At 40.6% G+C, this 17,823-nt stretch overlaps 1 protein-coding gene and 3 long non-coding RNA genes across 30 annotated transcripts in view; 1 reads left to right on the top strand and 3 right to left on the bottom strand.

Moving 5' to 3' along the window:
- The window catches only part of LOC309349470 (uncharacterized protein), a 113,085-nt gene that overhangs the window by 91,478 nt on the left and 3,784 nt on the right, over positions 1-17,823 (top strand). Inside the window, exon 7 of one of the 26 annotated variants that reach the window (XM_081875521.1) lies at positions 475-945. The exons of 24 other annotated variants lie outside the window; for them this stretch is intronic. The gene's annotated coding sequence lies outside the window, so the exon portion shown is untranslated. Of the gene's footprint in view, positions 1-474; positions 946-17,594; positions 17,610-17,823 lie in introns of those variants that run through there. One more of the 26 variants, XR_014159916.1, reaches the window with a different exon arrangement.
- On the bottom strand, positions 1,611-3,601 carry LOC309349481. Its single transcript, XR_014159944.1, has 2 exons — positions 2,931-3,601; positions 1,611-2,201 (listed from the first exon to the last, which is right to left on the bottom strand). It is a non-coding gene; the product is annotated as an uncharacterized lncRNA (long non-coding RNA).
- On the bottom strand, positions 7,782-8,695 carry LOC309350539. Its single transcript, XR_014160456.1, has 2 exons — positions 8,403-8,695; positions 7,782-8,038 (listed from the first exon to the last, which is right to left on the bottom strand). It is a non-coding gene; the product is annotated as an uncharacterized lncRNA (long non-coding RNA).
- On the bottom strand, positions 12,152-16,970 carry LOC309349478. Of its 2 annotated transcripts, none has more exons than XR_014159937.1 (5): positions 16,763-16,970; positions 15,055-16,574; positions 14,309-14,434; positions 13,433-13,689; positions 12,152-12,319 (listed from the first exon to the last, which is right to left on the bottom strand). It is a non-coding gene; the product is annotated as an uncharacterized lncRNA (long non-coding RNA). The 2 variants fall into 2 exon arrangements; XR_014159938.1 differs by having other exon boundaries at positions 13,433-13,620.

The raw sequence follows: 17,823 nt of genomic DNA, 5'->3' as shown, positions 1-17,823 counted from the left end.
TGGAAGTCTTAGTAATGATGGGGAAGAGGAGCTTCATATGAGATTTGCCCAGGCTCACTCTGGGAAAAGTCTTGTCTCTTTTTAATAAGAACTTGATCCCTTTTTCTTTTTTTAAAAAAAGAAAGAAAGCAGCAGGTGGCAGAATAATTTCTTTGCCTGAAACAAGTCTTTGCCCCCAAGGTTCTTATGAATTTCTTCACCCCACTGAAGATTGTGGGGGGTGTTTCTCGCCACTTCTCACATGCACACACTCGGCTCTGATGAATAAGCTGGGAAAGTTTCTATGGAACAGACATAGCACAACCTCCAGACCTTGAGCATGTTGGTGGTTTGTGCGCCCATTCCAGCTCCACAATATCATTGTTGAAATGCAGCAGCCAAAAATGTGCATAGTATTTTAAATGTGGTTTTTCACCATAGATTTGTATACAGGCATTTTGATAGCGGCAATTTCATTTGCGATCCCTTTCCTAGCGATCCTTAGCTTTTCCACAGCTGCTGCTGCACATTGAGTCTGCATTTCACCGCCATGACCTCAATATCTCCTTCCTAGTAAGTCACCACTAGCTTAGTGGTTTGTTTCCCTTGTTGTGCCTCACTGTACACCGAAGTAGGGATGAAATTTTGTGAAAATCTTTATATGGAGCCCATCCACGTATATTTTCTTGTTCCCATCTTGTTCCATGATCATGAGAAAGTTTTTCCTAACAAGCTTTGCTAAGAGGATTATTAATTATTGCATATTATGGGCATTATAATACTACAACATAATATTATACACATGTACACTCCATATTTCTTATGATAACCAGCACATAAACAAATACATACTACAACAATGGATATAATTGTATAAAAATACTGTATCGATGCTGATAGAATTATGCTACACAAATATAGTGCAGTATGGGGCTTGACTCTTTTCTATGCATTATCTATATAATGTTGTAACCTGCCCTGGGACCTTGGGATGAAGGGTAGGTAAATAACTACTACTACTACTACTACTACTACTACTACTACTATTATTATTATTATTCTACCCGTTTTTGCATCTTAAGTAGTCAGACCAGCAAAACTAGCAATGCACAATTAGCTTGGACATACTTAAGTGAAAGTTCAACACAAGAGGCTGTCTGTGAGCAAAGCTTGATCGGGTCAGAAGCATCAAATTCTGTCTTTAAATCTCTTTAAAACTGATTCCTCCTCTGTCCTTTTTGGTTTCCATTCCCAACCACATCTGCTATTTTGTTGCCTTATCACCCAGTTGGGAGAGAACCTTTCAAAGTTCTTTGCAGTTTATTTTCATTGCCTTGAATAATTTGGAATCATCTGAAAGCTTGGCCACCTCACTGCTCTGCTCTTATAATCTACCAGTGTTGGTACACAAAGCTAGGAAGGGAAGTACTAGATATGAGCAATCAAGAGAGGAGTAGAGGTTGGATGGCCATCTGTCATGGATTCTTTAGCTGAGATTCCTGCATTGCAAGGGAGTTGGACTAGATGACCCTTGGGTCCCTTCCAACTTCCAACCATTCTGTGATTCTATGAGTAAGCAGTATGAGGCCTGATCTACATACTATTTCTAGGAGACAATTGCAGAAACAAGCTAGAGAAAACTTGCTGCCGTATTTTTTTAAGACAACTGTTTGATGTGAGGCAGGCAGCCAGGGACTTGGTCCTCTGGTGTAGAGAGGAACCCGGTGGGTAGAGTCCTGCTTGCTTAATGGGAAGGAGGAGGCAGGTTGAAGTTGAACTGTGGGTCTGATCCCAGGCAGCAGAGACCTTTGCCCATCCTGCGGGGATGACCCAGCTTCATATGGTCCAGAGTTGTCCAAAATGAAAACAAAGGGTTGAAGGAAAACAAGGTGGGAAAGGACTCCACAACAGAAAAGCACTGGAAAGAGAGGGACTACTTAAGGACTTTCATCATATTGAGGCTGACAGGCCCTTCTTTTGGATCTTCCTTGAGCTTTGCTTTCGCCAGCTTTGCTATTCCTTCCTGGCCCAGACTTGCAATATTTTCTATGGAAAGGGTAGAGAGAAGCGCCTTCCCCTTGGCCATGGCTTGGGCCTTCCGGACTCTCATCCACTCAACTCTTCCTTCTTCTACTCCTGCTCCTGCTCCTCCTTCGGCAGTGATTTCTGGTGTTTCCCCTTCTGCTCCTGTAGCTGATGCTGGTGTCTTACTAATTCTTCTCCTGTCAGGGGAAAGGGAAGATCCATCAGAGAAAGAGATACTCACCATTGTGGACGTCACATCCACACCACATATTGAAAGCACATTCACCACACATTTAAAGTACATAGCTTCCCCCTCGCCCAATAACTCTGTAATATCCCCTCACAGAGCTGTAATTCCAAGCTCTCTTACCAAATTATGGCTCTCGGGATTCTTTGGGGGACGCCGAGTGCTTTAAATGTGTGGTGAATTTTGCTTTCAGTGTATCGTATGGGTGAGACCACTGCCTCTTTCTCCCCTGGGCCTCCCCCTTCCCTCTAACCCGTGCAAAGCTTCTCAGAAGAAAGGTAAAGGTAAAGGGACCCCTGACCATTAGGTCGACTCGTGACCGACTCTGGGGTTGCGGCGCTTATCTCGCTTTATTGGCCGAGGGAGCCAGCATACAGCTTCCAGGTCATGTGGCCAGCATGACTAAGCCACTTCTGGAGAACCAGAGCAGCACATGGAAACGCCATTTACCTTCCTGCTGGAGCGGTACCTATTTATCTACTTGCACTTTGATGTGCTTTCAAACTGCTAGGTTGGCAGGAGCAATGGGAGCTCCTCACCCCATCACGGGGATTCGAACTACCGACATTCTGATCGGCAAGTCCTAGGCTCTGTGATTTAACCCACAGCGCCACCCACGTCCCTTCTCGGTAGAATGGATGGCACAAATACTAAACTCACACAAGAAGGCACAACTTACGCAAGCTTCAGACAGCAGTTGCTCAGTAATCTCAAGAGCAGCTTTATGAAAAAAGTCTTCAATCTTAAACACATCCTTTCAGCTGTCGGAAAGCAGCCCTCCTCAAAATACCAAAAGCAGAGGGAAAATAATGCCTCCCTGCCCCTCGGCACGTCAGGTCAGGCAGCCATTTTCCAGGCAGATCCTCCTAATAAGTGTGCCAGGTAGGGGAAGTGGGTGGACAGAGCAGGTGGACAAGCTCTTGCCCCCTCCCCTGGTCCTTTCCAAAGGCAGTCTCTCCCCTTGCAGCAATGCCTCTCCCCTGCAGCATCTCCTTATAAGGGTCCCACACAGTGGGGTGGATTGGGAAGAGAAGGGGTCAAAAAGCCCTGAGGGTTTCAAAACATAGGCTCTCCTTTGGAACCTTGGCTTTGGCATGAGCGTGGAGAGCAGGGCTTTGCCAAGATGCCCCTCTCTTTAGGAGAACCGGGAGCTTATCTACGCTTGTATCAGATTCTGGATTTAGCACTGATGTGCTGATTCATTAGCTCAGCACTCACTAACAATGCTGCTGCCTGAGCAGAAATCTCTCTCTCTGTCTCTGTCTCTGTCTCTGTCTCTCTGTCTCTCTCTCTCTCTGGAGGTTGAACCACATGAGATGTGGCCAGTTCCTTAGTTTTTGAGGGACATCTTACATACAGGGTTTTTCCCCCAGCTGGAATTCACCAGAACTCAGTTCCGGCTCCTCTCAGGTGGGCGCCATTGCCATTCTAAGAGAACAAGGGAGGTGTTCATGGTGTGCTCCTCTTTCTCTAGAAAAATAGCACTCCATATATAGTGAGTAGAACGTACACACTGTTACTTCTAGAGTGCAGCATGAGTGTTCTGAATTTTCTGTGGATAGATAGGCTGGGAGGATGCGGCTGCTGAGGTACTTTAATCCACAGCACAGTAAAACATACACATACATGCACCAACCTTCCCCACTGTTTCTCTAAAATATATTTTAAAATCCTTTATATTATTTTATATATATATATATATATATATATATATATATATATATATATATATGCAGGTTTTGGTGTCCTCGGGTGTCTTCCCGTGTAAAAGTTGGGGTGTCTAGGCGACGTTTCGACGAGGTCTCACTCGTCATCTTCAGGCTGGTGCTTTCGGCTTCTTGTTACTGGAACAGAGCAGGATCTCAGTGTTTGAGTTCCTATAAATACTGTAGAGGGGGTGTGGTGTATAGCCTCCAATGTTCTGGGCAGAGAGGAAGTTCCCAGGCTAGTGTGCCTTTTCTTCTTTTGTTCCTTAATTACTTGAGAGATATCTTGAGTGATTTCTTGAGTGATATCCTGAGTACCACTTAGGTGGGTCATTAGGTGTGGATTAGTTCAAGGTGTGGATTAGGTCAAGACACAAAGACTTTAACAACTAATCCACACCTAATGACCCACCTAAGTGGTACTCAGGATATCACTCAAGAAATCACTCAAGATATCTCTCAAGTAATTAAGGAACAAAAGAAGAAAAGGCACACTAGCCTGGGAACTTCCTCTCTGCCCAGAACATTGGAGGCTATACACCACACCCCCTCTACAGTATTTATAGGAACTCAAACACTGAGATCCTGCTCTGTTCCAGTAACAAGAAGCCGAAAGCACCAGCCTGAAGATGACGAGTGAGACCTCGTCGAAACGTCGCCTAGACACCCCAACTTTTACACGGGAAGACACCCGAGGACACCAAAACCTGCATTCCTGTACCCGTGAAAATCTACGAAAGCATATATATATATATATATATATATATATATATATATATATATATATATGCATCTTTCAATTTAAATGAGTAATCTAGCCTATTTAAATCTCATATCTGGTAACCTTATAATACTGGAAAGCCTTTTGCCGAGTCACCAACAATGTACAGACACAAAGCTTCCTCAATTAATAATTTAATAAGCAACTTAATTTGTTTCATAAAAAAGCCCAATTTGTTTTTTAAAATTCCAGAGAAGGATAATTTAATCATTTAACAACTGCCCCCATGAACCTATTTCTTTACTCTTGTTCTACATTAACAGCAAATAATGATTTTAGGGCACAATCCCATACACATTTTCCTGAGTCAGCCCCACTGATCTCAGCAGAACTTATTTCTGAATAGACATGTATAGGATGGTGTTGTTAGAATCCTAAGTGTTATTTGTACATAATGTTCAAACCATAATATCATCTTATTACCTAGGATGCAAAGCATTGTCTTTGCTTGATTTGGCTTTGTGACATCATTATGTTGTCAAATCTGATTGGCCACAGAGTGGTGGTATCATAATGCCTGTGTGACCCAGTTGACTGGGATTGCTTCAGAAAGAAGCACATGTTTATTTGGTTATGCTTATTTACATGAATGTGAATGCAACCCTATGCACACTTATCAGTTGCTTTTTACTTCTGAGTGGGTTATTAGGTGCATCCTTACTTGAGAGTAAGCCCCACTGGACTCAGTGGGAATTTCGTCTGAGTAAACATGCATTGGATTGGGCTGCATGACTGCAATCCTACATATGCTGACCCTGAAATCAGCCACACTGAATTCAATGAGACTTATTTTACCATAAACATGCATAGCCGCAAGATGAGATATCTACATTTCTGCAGGAAATGTTAAATATTCCACTCAGTGGACTATATAATGTATTATGCAGCAAGAGGAAAATCAAGGATCAATAATATCATTTCCCACAGATTTATAAGGATTTAAAAGTAATAGCTCTTTTAGGGCTGGCCTGGACCAACAGCTCAAAGGGAAAGGTTACCAGTTATTAGAAACCTCATATTGATTCTGCGCAAGTTTTGATATGTGCTGTTATGAATAATGTATATGTTACTATAGCTGAGAGCCACATCTTCTCATAAGTGAAAATAAATACACTTGTGAAATATGTTTAAAACATTGACATACTCAAGTCTAAGTGAAGCCTCAGTGGCATGAAATGCCAAAGGCATCCAACAAAACATTTTGTTGCAGGCAAGAGCACATAGATGAGTTGGAAGGGACCCCAAGGATCATCAAGTCCAACCCCCTTCAATGTTGGAATCTTTCGCCCAACGTGGGACTCGAACCCACAGCCTTGAGATTAAGAGTCTCATGCTCTACTGACCGAGCAATCTGAGCTAGACTGGACAGAAAGTTCAGCTGTACAAACCCGAGGGATGAATAGAAAATAGGAGGAAAAAAGCATGGAAAGGTTCTTGTGCAAAGAGTGTGTGTGTGGAGTCAACAAGAAGGCAAGTCCAGCTTTGCTAAATGGCCACCTCATTTACAGTACCACACTCTAACCAACTGAGTTAACCATATAACCAAATACTCCTCAATGTTCATGTATTAAATTCTGAAGTATTGGATAGTGCTCTTTGAAATTTAATTCTTATGTGATATGAATTTGGATTCTATTATTTTAACCCCTCCCTCAAAGTTCTGGTTTTTAAACTAGGTCTTAGTAATTTGTGGAGTGTTTTTGCATTCACCGTGGAATTATTGCTGGCTTGAGACATACTTATTAGGGGAATTTACACAGGTTGTGACATCATTTCTTTTAAAATTTTGTAAAAGGTATGAGCAGAATTTCTAAATACATCTTCTGGCATGAAAATAAAAAAAAAACTTATTTGTAAACTGTGAAATAAATTGTGAAATGTACTTAAAAGGCTTTCTGTTTCAATCCTGTATATACACAGTGTGCATAATGGAAAATCAAGATTAAAGACAATCTGTTATGTCATTAAATGTTATCCAATTTTAAATACCCTCAAGCACCTTGTGTGAGTAGTCTCTGTTCAGAAAAACATTTTAAGACCAATATATAAACCCCTCACAAATACTTTGCAATGGAAACTCTGACAGATTGCCATGTCCTCACCAATGAACTTTTCTCTGTGTACCACATACTAGTTACACCCATTGGCCGGAGCCATTACTGGCTTATTGCTGAAATTTCAGGCTGATTGAAGAAGGTGCCAATCATAACAGAATGGAGTGAAGGAGGAGGAGGAGGAAGGAGTGCGTTTGTAACAATGGCCCATGTGTATATGAAACATTCAGAGAACAACACGAGAGCTTAAATCTCTTTGAAATCAATGGAAATGAAATCTATCCTGTGCACATAGTCAACATTTATTTCAGTTAAACCTATCATGCATTTCAAAGGCAGGCACACTTGTCTTTGTCTTCCTTTACACATAACCATGCATCTGCAGATGAATTCATATATTCCTTACATGAACTCCTCTTTGCACAGTGTGATGTTTTACAAAATGCTTGATGTTGTTATCAGGAATAAATGACAAATCCAAAATATTTTGCCTTCAACCATTTTGCAAATGCTCCTATACTGCCTATACTTGGCAGTGGCTGGCATTTCCTATTTCTCAAATATGGTACTACAAAATTGTTTTTATATGTCCTTTAGGTTAGTGCTTTTAGCTCACTTTGTTTGCCTGCTCATCTTCACCACAGCTCAGCAAATTAGGGGTCACTTGACTGTGAGAAGACAGTGCAAAAGATGACAGAGGTGAAGTTTGAACAAAACTGCATATCCAACATTGTATATACTGGAAGATATGTTGGAAAACCAGAGTGTTGCCAGAATCCATGGTGAAGTGAGATGCAAATCCTCATTTTCACATGATGCATTAGGGGAATTTGAATGTGTGTTTCTTGTAGCCTTCCTTGCTTACGTGGCTGGCACATTTTTATTCCTCCACTTTTCCGTTTAAGCACATTTCACAATAATGTTTAATGGAGCCATTAAACCAAACATACAGAACGATACATCAGAGATCAAAGAGAGTGAAACCGAAGTGAACTGCATGTTCATGAGTTTACTGACAAACAGGCAGGTCTAGCATTGCTGCTGTAATATGCCGGCTCCTGAATCTTGAAGTCTTCCCTCAGCTCATTGGTGGCTCCTTTGAAGGACTTCCTTATCATGGAAGATGTCTGGTGGTGAGTCACTGGTGCCAAACATGGATTTTCTGAACAGGCCAGTTGGGGAAGCACTAGAAATTACCTTTTCCCTCCTTTCCAGTAGTAGTATGTGGCACAGACCCGTACGTAACCTGTCGAAAACAAAATAAAAACCTATTACTCTTGTTGTTTTTTAAAGCTTTTTATTGAGTTTTACAATTTAACCATCAACCAAACAACATAATGTGACAATTATCATAAAGGAGGGGGGGAACCCTCCCCGTAACTTCCCTCAGCTTCCCCTTCTTTAAATATTTACTACTTCTGCTTAAATTGTTATCTTTTGTGATCTTATACCTAAATGCTCTTTTCAAAAAACAACCCATTACTCTTGTAAAGCCTAGTTCTTTCATATGGAGAGAATAACCTACGTTTATCCTCCAACCATGTGGATGATTTGACAAACCTTAGATGCCCAGCCATAATAGTATAAAACATAGTAAATGTTACATTTACCTTTCTTCTTCTTTAGTGGAGCATCATAGACAACCCTGCACCTTTTGTTCCTTCTGCTTGGAGGAACTCTTCGTTGAGTCTCCTTGCAAGAAGAAGATGAGCTTCTGCATCTTGACATCTTACTCATTCTTTCAAGATTCCAGGAGCACAGGCATTATCTCTTGGCTTGTACAGCCGAGATAATTGCTCTGGTGTTTTGCGAGTTTCTGAAGCAATTGTGCCTGAGCTCCTCCTTTTATAACATCTGTAACAATATCACATAGTGACCCTTTGTCTGCTGAAATGTAACCATATATAGTCATGGGGAAACAATTGTAACTAGCCTTATTTTGTAGTTTTTCAATGAAACAGCATTTCATTGATTTTTGTTTTGACAGTTCAAAGTCCAGTAATTATTAAATAGGGCAAAGATCACTATGTGGAATTAGGATGGCAAACTAAAATTTTAAATTTTGACAGATGGTGCTGGAGAGTTTGTATTTAAGAGGCAAATACATTATTTTTCAAGGACAAAGATACTTGTGAGCCTATCAGCATCTGATTTCTTGAATGGTCAATTGAATGGCAAATTCAAAAAGAGTGTTGTGAATATGGTCGTTCTACTAAGGCTTTTGACACTGTAAATCATAATGCCCTGTGGACTGTCTGCTTTATTTACTAAAATCTTTTCCATGTTCTGTTCCATAAATTCCATACAAAACATACTCATTGATATTGAAAACAGTGGCAGTGCTGTTCATAATGTTATGTAGTTGCAGAACCTATATCTGTGGCATTGACAGGTAGGCAATAGGCTATAACAATAAATGACTTCCCTTTTTATGAAAATCCATTCCCCTCCCACCCTTTCTCAGTGATCGAGATTATTTTTGAAATTGGGACCAGAGGTTAAACTACCTGAGATTTCTTTTATGCTATATGTGAAAAATCTGCTTTGGGAATTCCTGAAATACTGGATATCAATACGACTGATGACGCTACAACTGAAATACATTTTCATTTTTGAAATACTGCTTGATTTTTGAAACATTTCATAATTATATTATTTCATAAAATTCATGTTAGAAACCCTCAACGTGGTTACATTGTATATACTCTTGCCTGAGAGTAAGCCCCATTGAATTCAGTAGAACTTCTTTTTTTAAAAAAATATATTTATTAAGTTTTTTTTATACACATACAGCAAAACCAAAGAAAAAAGACAACACACAGAAAAAGCAAAATTAACAATAATAAAAAGAGGTAAAAACTCCAGCTTTTAAATTCATACTTAAATAACTTTTTTTCCGACTTGGAAGGTTTTAACAATGCTTTTGGTTGGCATGCATACTTATGGTATGACAAAGTTAAGATCAATAAGGCCTTTAAGAACCATATTGTCAGGAAGGCAGTGTTCAATGTCTGGACAAAATATAAAGACTTATTGGAAAATAAAACTCCAAGGTGGCTTTCGCCTCTGGAAGCTAAGGCCCGAAAAAGACCCAATATGGAGGCCAAATGGCCAAAATATTGGGAAATATTAGAAAAAGATGGAGACAATTGGAAATTGCAGAGTTTGGAGAAAATGAAGGATAAGGTGCGAGACTGGTTACATTACGCTCAGATTAAAGAAGTTTTTAAAAATGACAAAAAGTTAGGGTTCCAGGTGGAGAAATCGAAGTTAGAAACAGAATTGTTAGAACCAAAGACTAAGGTACTATCTAGAATGTATAACTTGCTGTTAAAATGGAATACACAAGACGAAATGGTTAAATCGGCTATGATAAAGTGGGCGCAGGACATTGGGCATAACATTATGTTTGAGGATTGGGAAAGGTTGTGGACCACTGGGTTGAACTTCACCGCATGTAATGCTCTGAAGGAAAATGTAATGAAAATGATACATAGATGGTACATGGCCCCAGTTAAACTTGCCAAAATATACCATTCGTCTGATAATAAATGTTGGAAATGTAAAGAAAATGAAGGAACATTCTTTCACCTCTGGTGGACATGCCCTAGGGTGAAGGCCTTCTGGGAAATGATATATAATGAGCTGAAAAAGGTATTTAAGTATACCTTCACTAAGAAACCAGAGGCCTTCCTTCTGGGTATTGTCGGCCAGAAGGTGTTAAAGAAGGACCGAACATTCTTTATGTATGCAACAACGGCAGCAAGGATACTTATCGCAAAAAACTGGAAAACTCAAGATCTACCCACACTGGAAGAGTGGCAGATGCAGCTGATGGACTATATGCAACTGGCCGAGATGACTGGCAGAATCCGAGACCTGGGAGAAGAGAAAATGGAGGAAGACTGGAAGAAATTTAAGATGTATCTACAAAAACATTGTAATTTGGTTGAATGTTAAGAAGGATGCTAGATTATAAAAAATTGGCCACCACTAAATTAGATTTAAATTTGATGATAAGTGAGACTAAAGAAAATATAAAAATTTTTTGGAAGAATTGCTAGATTATATTCGAATGAGTGGATATGAGATTGTAAACAAGTTGATAATTTGTTTGGAAAAAAAATTTTTAATGATGTAAATGGGAGCGGGAGACGTGAGGGAGTCCAAAGAAGTGATGAAACTATGTTTGTGACAGAAGTAAGATTGTTTATTATTTGTGCATTTATATTTAAAAACTTTAATAAATATTTATATATAAAAAAAATAACTTTTTTTCCTGACTTCCTCACGCCTCCCTATTTTGTGTTCCTCTTTACCCAATGAACTTCTAAGTACACATGTGTAGCATGGCATTTCTGGACTGCAATCTTAGACACATGTAGTGAAGTATAGAGTGCAATCCTCCTAAGCATGTTACTTGGAAGTAATTCCCAATGAATTCAGTATGACTTACCCTCCTGTACGTGGGTTTAGGATTGCAGTCTGTCCCCCAAACTACTGTTTCTTCACATGTACATGTATTCTATCATACACCCCCCCTTAACTTGGGGGTGTGTGTATTCCCATCCAAATAGCCTTTCTTCTTCAAAACACTTGAGAGCGATCTCAGATGACTTCCTAATCAAACAAAGGGGGCAACCACTCTCCACCTTCTTCATCCCACTCTTTAGGAATATTAACGTTGTTTTGTTAAATTCCAGACTGCGATCAAACTTGGTTAAGGCAAAACTCATATTAATAAGAACTTAAGAAGCGCCATGCAGAATCAGACCAGAGATCAGTCTAGCATTCTGTCCCCAGTGGGCAGTCAGATGCCTACGGGAAGCCCCAAAAGAGGACATGAGCACAATGGCACCATCCCATTCATGTTCCCCAGAAATTGGTATTTAGGAGCACACTGTCTCTGATACTGGAAGGCGTGTATAACCATAATGGCTAGAAGCCATTGTTAGCCTTATCCTCCATGACTTGGTCACTAATCTCCTTTCAAAGCCATCCACATTGGTGGTCATCACCATCTTGTAGTAGAAAATTCCATATTTAAACGGTGTGTTGTGCAAAGAAGTGTTTCCTTTTGTCCATCTGGAATTTCCCACCCTTCAGTTTAAGTGAACAACACCCAGGTTCTAATTTGAGATGGGGGGAATCTCTCTGTCCAGTTTCTCCACACACCAATCATAATTTTATTATCCTGTCTCCCCATTCCTTGCCCATATTTATAAACTCAGAAACCCCAGAAACAGTAGTCTTTCCTCATGGAAAAAATTGATCCAGCACCCTTTTCTGCATCCCTTTGGATAGTCCCACCTGCATCTCACAATAGTATGGTTCATAAGAAGACAAAAAGAAGCCCAAGTGCCATTCAAATGGTTTATTGAGTGCAGTGCATGCTTCCAGCAGCCTGGTGCTTCATCCTGGTTTCTGGCACGGTCTTTTTCCTTCGTTTGCAGCAGCTGCCTCACTACAGAAAGTGACCCAGGCTAGACTGCAGCTGAGGCTCTCCGGTAATGGGACTGGTGTCTGCCTGTAGACAGAAAGAGGGAAAATAGAAATAAATGTGGGCAAAGGGATCGAACAAAGCTCCAGATTATCTTTATTTCTCCCCATAAAATACTTGTGCCACCACACCACCAGTTCATTTGATTTCATAATGATGATATTGTTGCTCCTCAAGTAGTGCCAGCTCAAGAATTGTGGGACTTGCTATGGCTTACAATGTGTCCAATAGAAAACCTCAGCAAATGATATGCTGTGGGTTGAATCACATGACCATTCACCAGCTAATGAAGAAGAGATCTATGTGGGTCTCATATTCTTACATATGGACTCCCCTGTCCTGTCACATGGTGCCAGGTCTGGAACGCAGCACCTCTTGTTTCCTCCTCGGATGATTAATCCTTAGAGGTTTAGCAAGTTGTATAAAATACCTTTGGAACGTTACATTGTGAGCGGTTTTTACAGGGAGGATATTTTAGGGTTCAGTAGAGGCATGATGGGTGCAGGGAAACTTCATGGCAGTCAAAAGCCTGTTCTTGGCAAAACTTAAGCCCTATTTGGGTATTCAGTCTCCTCACATGTAAGAAGACATGTGAAGACATGTGGGGTGTGTGTGTGTGTGTGTGTGTGTGTGTGTGTGTGTGTGTATGTAACCCGCAAAGAAGAGGGAAGCCTCTCTATTCATGGAGCCACCCCACACAATTTAAAACTCTGAGTGTGCAGTAGGGAAGCTTGGATGCTCAAATAGAATTTAATTTGTAAGAAAACTGGCATCCTTTCCAAGTGTTTCTAATGGATACTTTTCATTCATATATATATCAATGACCTGTCATAACTAAAGTAGCTGGTTAATTTCAAAGGAGAGAAATTCAACTAACTTAGCTGAATTTGTTCTTTTTATTATATAGTGATTTGTGCAAAACTTGTAAGAAAAGGGTCTCTAAGGTGAATTTTTTTGGGGGGGGGATGTCGGCATCAGATGAATAAAAAAAAATAAGTGACATGCTTCTGAGAAATAATTGTGTTTAATGCAAAGTGGCCTAATTGCTTCCTCACTCTCAATGCTACCTCTGGAGATTTTTAACCCTCAATGTTAATCTTACTGGATCAGAAACCCCCAGTTTAGTAATGTTTTAAAAACCTGCTCTCATCCGCCTCGGGAGTCTTCGAGCAACCAGTTTCCTGCTACGCTGTTGTCTCCTAAGGCGAATCATTCTTCGCCTATTTCTGCTCTGCTGTTGCCGCGACATCATGTCTTTTCAGGTTTTCAGCCTCAGGCAGAGCTGCGAATTCAGTTGGTCATCCTCTGTTATGGTGGTTGATGTCACTCTGGCCAAGCAAATGAAATTAATTTCAACAGGCCCTTGGGTGGGTGGTCATTCTGCCTTTACAGTATTACTATAATGAATCACAATATATCGCAATTTGATCATTGACATGTTCCAGGTAAAATACAAGTAATGGAATCAAGAACTCCCAATTAACTGCTGTGCTGTAAAGATTGCCTTATAATTTGATTATCAGTGATATCCATCGCAGGATTCAGCACCATTTTCCATTAAGTACAAAAATATAATCCAAACTACCTGACACAGCAGGAAATGGGGGTTGTTTAATGCTTGCTCACTGCATCATTGTTCTGATATTCATTTTATTTCTATTTGAAGCATTTATAAACCACTTATTAATAAGAAAAATATCTAAGCAGTGATATAAATTACCTATACAAACTGTTATTTACAGGGGCGGGGGAGGCACATAGGAAGCTGTTTTGCCTTGAAAACAAATGATTACATTCAACTAAAGTCCTACTAAAGTAAACCCACTGAATTTAATAAACCTGTCAGTAATGTCGCTTAACTTCAGTAGGTCTACTCTGAGTAGGACTAGCACTGAATTCCAATCAAACAAAATGGCCGGACAGCTGATCATAGCTTTCTCAGTGTCTGTTTTGACCCTCAGATATCTTTCAAAGATATTTGATACTTAAAGCGAGATATTATTTGATAGAGCTTACCTGGACACCAGGTACTGCACAAATGATAGTTGTGTGAGCATCCTGGTGACTGGTTATGCAGGAAACCAGTGACATCATAAATGATGTATATTGTGACTTCAGTAATCCAGATACAAACCAATTCTCCTAAGAGTGATTTTAAAAATTTTTTACATTAACTTTTGTTTTTTTGCATGGGTGAAATGTGCTGTTACAACTGAGTTATTTTAGCGTTTCTAGACTGTATCCTCTAGCTCTCTCACAACACCCCAAGGGCAGTTCAGGAAATAAAAAAAGAAATTATGTATGTATGTATGTATGTATGTATGTATGTATGTATGTATTATTTAATTTCTACACCACCCTATACCCAAAGGTCTCAGGGTGGTTCACATAAAATATCAAATACATAAAATTAAAATAAAACCTACAACACAATAAAAAACCCCAAAAGAGCCAGCATTTTAAAAAAGGGTATAGGATGTAAATCAAGTCAGACAAAGGCCTGGTTGAAAAGGAACATTTTTGCCCAATGCCAAAGGTGTATAGTGAAGGCGCCAGGCAAACTTCCCTGGGGAGAGCGTTCCACAGGTGGGGAGCCACTGCAGAGAAGGCCCGTTCTCGTGTTGCCACCCTCCTGACCTCTTGCGGAATGTAAACTGCCACAATGAAACAAGGCTTTAACAATTTAGGTGACAACTCACAACTGCACATAAAAACCCAACTATGTAAAGATACCCTAAATGACAGCTGTGGAAGGTAAATACCAAAATCCAAACTCCTTCAGTCAGCATTGAATGCTTTTCTAATGGCTGTCACAATGGGAGGAAAACAGAGAGATGGAATCCCTAGCTGCTGCTACCACCTTAGAATTCAGCAGCAAAGCAGGAACCAGGAGAATCCCAGAATGGGCATACCTTGTCCCTTATGCAGAGTGTAAACCCCATCCAGTACAGTTAATACCAACAGCTTTCCAGATCTAGACTGGCCTAGCATCTTAACCTCCATCTTGTCTAGATTAAACTTCAGCTACTGTGGATTAAAACTTCAGCTATATCCAGCCCACAACAAGGCATTCATTCAAGGCATGGACACACCTCACAGCCCTCTAGATTTGTTGAAAATGAAAATAGGCCTTGTACCATTACCGTATTGATGATACCACACTCCAAAGTGATGGCTGGTATTTTCCAGTAGTAGGGTCAAGTGGGTGAGAGAGCAGGAAGGGAAGAGGCTAACATATTGGACAATTTTCTGGTAAACTACTGACAGACGATATAAAAGGAAGGAGCTATGCAAACACCTCCCCCCCAAAAAATAATAATAATGAAGGATTCTTGGTGGGAAAAGCCAGCTTTCTGTGGTTGGCTCCCACTCATTTCTCCCCCCCCCCCCCACTTCCTGTTAACAATTCAGTTCAGGTCTGTATGTCAAAGCTTCTAGTAATGTCACATCCCCAAGGTGCTGATGTAAGAGATCAGGCCTGCTCTTCTTTGCTTCTGACCTTTGCAGTCCAAACAGGTGAGGTGTTTCATCCAAGCCAGGAGGATTATAAAGAATATGTAGTCTACACAGCTGGCTTATATTGTGAAACAGCATATTCTCTCGGGCCAGGGGATGATTTTGCTGTAAGCACTTGGCTGTAAGCTTGAAGTTGTTCCATATAGCAATAGCAGCAAACCAGGAGTTCAGGAAGTTGTTTTCTAAGCATGATTTAGAACTCCTCCAGATGACCTGTTTTATTAAGAATTCGTCCTGATTTGCTTGCTCAAAGCTAATGCTGTGGCAAGTCTTTGAAACAAAATCCTGATTGGTTTGTGGGGCAGTCATGTGCCCAGACACTGCACCACCAACCACCCCATCACACATATAATAACTGGACAAAACAGGCTTTGACACAATCAACAACTCTCAAACTCAGAGTTCCTAAACTTTTTATTAAGTTCCTTTTTCTGAGCTTCTCTCACTCACGATATCCACTTATGGCAACCTAGCAATTCACCCACCAACTTCATTGAGGAGTTGTCACCTATCCCCAGTTAAGAAATCACATGAGAAACCACAGGAATGAAATTTTAGCATTTTATTGACAGGTGGCATTGTTCAAATTGTTGCAGGCTCCTTGAATCTCAGGAAGTTATCCTGGGTATTCTCATGAAAGATTGTTGTGTTCATTTTGTTAGACAAAGGTTTTGGTGAGTCAGATGGTTGAAATCAAGGGCACAGAACACCATGAAGATGAAAAGAGTTTAGTGTCTTCTTCTTCGCCCCTTCTTGCGACCACGACCTTTACCAGAAAAGAACAAACACCACCACCAGTTATTAAATGTAACCAAGTTGAGCTGTAGTAAATAGCGATAAAATACATTTACTTCCTACCAAATATGTTTGAAGGGTCACAGCCCAAGAGCATAATCTTATGTGAATATAGAAAGGAGTCATATGGCATAGAAGTCTTAAATTTAAGCATCTTACCTTTCCTTTTGCCCTGGCGTCTTTTTCGTCTCTTTCCAGAGCCACCCGCATGGCTGGCCTTTTGCCTCATTTGACGGAAGCGGGTCAGGCTCCGGCTCCGGCTGCGTTTGATTCGGGCCATTTGATGTTTCTTTCTTCTCTCAAGCTCTTAGCAGTGGTGGCATAACCTGCACTTGGGAGCCTGAGGTTCAGGGTGGCGGGCTTTGCCTTTTTATAAGCAGCCTCAAAGCCACAACAAATGATGACCCTGCTTAACTCATCTGTGATGAAATACAGTGGGCAGGAGCCTTGCGCGACAAGGCTGCTATGCCTCAATTTGCTCATTTAAAATAATTAACTCAGCTTCCCAAGCTGGAGAAGAACCTCTAAAGCCAATACTGTACAATGGCAATGATATCAAAGGGTGGAAGGGGAAAACATCCCATAAAATCCGGGGTCAAGCAGCTAACCACAAAAGTGTCATGGAAAAACACAACAGACCAGAAAGTGATTTTGAATAACTTCAAAATCAAGTAGCAAGAGGGTCACAATTAGAGCCCAAAGAGCTTCCTGAGAAGGAAGGTGTTAACACTCCGGTAAAAGACCTTCAGAGAGGGACTAAGGTCAGACGCCCTAAGCGGAGTCACCGAGAAGGATGCTTCCCTGGTCCAAGGATACATGCTTCAGATATGAGTAGAACAGACAAGAGAGAGTGCACGCATTATCTTAATGAGCCGGTGGACTTATGTAGGAGGAGGTCCTAAAGCACAGAAGGCTTCAAAGGTCATAACCAGCATTTGAAATTGAGCCCAGAAGCAAAGCATAAGCCAGTGAAGGGGAGTCACATCTTCCCAATGTCCAACTCCAGGTAACAATCTGTCCACCTCTTCTGAATCACCTGAAATTTCCCAGTGTTCTTTTTTTAAAAAAATAATTTTTATTAACTGGCCAATCAAATCAAATTAAATCACATCACATAAATTCCGAATTACAAAGCCGAATTTTAAATTTTGTTGGGGGGACCCATATTTCAAGATCTGAAGGGGGATTCTGGTCATCTTCTTGCTACTGCGCTAATGTCC

Source organism: Podarcis erhardii (genome assembly GCF_964252035.2).
Source record: "Podarcis erhardii genome assembly, chromosome: 9".
In the NCBI taxonomy this organism is placed as follows: Eukaryota; Metazoa; Chordata; class Lepidosauria; order Squamata; family Lacertidae; genus Podarcis; species Podarcis erhardii.
The sequence above is the reverse complement of the archived record's forward strand: the minus strand, read 5'-3'. Positions and strand labels throughout refer to the sequence as shown.